The sequence below is a fragment of the Ursus maritimus genome, unplaced genomic scaffold (assembly GCF_017311325.1).
Source record: "Ursus maritimus isolate PB19 unplaced genomic scaffold, ASM1731132v1 scaffold_7, whole genome shotgun sequence".
In the NCBI taxonomy this organism is placed as follows: domain Eukaryota; kingdom Metazoa; phylum Chordata; class Mammalia; order Carnivora; family Ursidae; genus Ursus; species Ursus maritimus.
Window position 1 is genome coordinate 35,320,576 of NW_024426885.1, and position 1,761 is coordinate 35,322,336.

Below are 1,761 nucleotides of genomic sequence, written 5' to 3' on the forward strand. Positions count from 1 at the left end.
CGCAGCCGTAGGACCCGCCCCCTCTGCCATGCTGGGAATTGTAGTTTACCTGCGCAGCCCGCCCCTCCCTCCACTCGAGTTAAGTATTCGCTTTAAGGTTCTAAGGCACTTGCCTCGCCTACAAGTACCAGCAAAAGTTAGTGTGTTAAAATCCACAGCCTCACTTCAATCCTTCTTTGCCTTATTCTGAATGAGAATGTTGGGTTTCCCTCAGAGACGTTCACATCTCCCACCATTCCTTCTAGAAAATACTGTGGGGAAAGTGATTCTTTGGCGAACCGGACACTTTTGCCAAGGGCTGGTAGCACTTTTGAAACAGTCATAAGAAACCTTTTTCCCTCTGCCTCCTAAAATTCAGTTTGTTCTTTAAAATGGTCTTATCGGGAAGAGGGAGAACTGACGAGAAGACCTCGGAGAAAGGGTGTCTTTGTCCAATCAGAACGGCGGTCCCCAGCACGCGGCTTTGTCTTGCGGTCACCGTCTCCAGCCACGAGATGGCAGGGCTCTCTCTAGGACGAGCGGTGAGCCCCAGTACTGGTTTAGCCAGACAGGTTCGACAAGGGAGATGCAAAATTGGAATGTGTCAGTTTTCCATCTGAGAAGGGTACAAAGTGGTATATATCCCACACATTTGATGTTTCCACATTTTTGGACCTCATTTCAATGAACTCTCGAAGATTGATAAATTATCCGACAAAATTGTGGAACTATAGTTTACATCGGTGCTTCTCAAACTGTGACGAAGGGCCAGTCTCGCCTCCACTCCATCCTACGTACCCTACCCCGCCTCCAATTCTTCGCAGACCGGTACGTGGTCCCTTGTGCATTCCGGGTAAGCAGCTCTGGCCTCATAAAACTGATTTGACGACAACCGAATTGCCTATACTCGGCCGAATAAGAAGAGTCCACTAACTGGGGGTTAAATATCCAGACAATACCAAAGTGCCGTAAACATTTCTAAGCAGTTTCAATTTCTGTACTTAAAACAAACAGTACATAGATAGTCTCCGGTTTATGGACCACACCTTGATTAGTGCTCCTTGACATGCTTTCTTTCCTGATTTCAGAAGGGAATTTTAAGAGGGCTCTATTCCCTGTGGTAGCATGCAATTCTCCTTTTGGTTAAATTTAGTAAAGAAGAAATATTTTGCTTTTTTCCAATACTTGTCATTTCCTAAGTAAGAACAGAAGAATTTTTTACTTCTGTAAATGGAACAAGGTCATGCAAAGCAAACTCAGCTTTTCATCAGAAAATCTAGTGTTAATTTTGCAGGATCATACAGGCATCTTCACCTATGACCACAAAATCTAGATTGGTCAGAAATGTGACCAACGTGTGGTGAAGGTGAATAAGATAACTGATTCTTTGATGTCAGCATTAGACTAAATAGGGCTTCTTTCTTTGAAAGTCATGGTGCTCTTGTTGTGAACTGTACCATTTAGACTTCTTTTCTTATCTTAACCGCAGGCCTAGGTGAAGAGGAAAAGAAAGGGGGAGAAAGAAAGTGAATAAATAAGAATCACTGAACACTTTACTGAGGGCCAGCTAATTTGGCCAGCCTATTTGGTAAGTACTTAGATATCTTATTTAATTTTCAAAGCAACTGTGAGTTAGGTACTGTTTTTTTTTGTTTTGTTTTGTTTTATTTTGTTTTTGTTTAGCAACATCTGCATTTTATATCCGAGAAATCTATGGCTCAGGTAATAGGGATAGAACTATATGTAGATCCAGGCAATTTGGCTCACTTTTCTCTTCCTGTA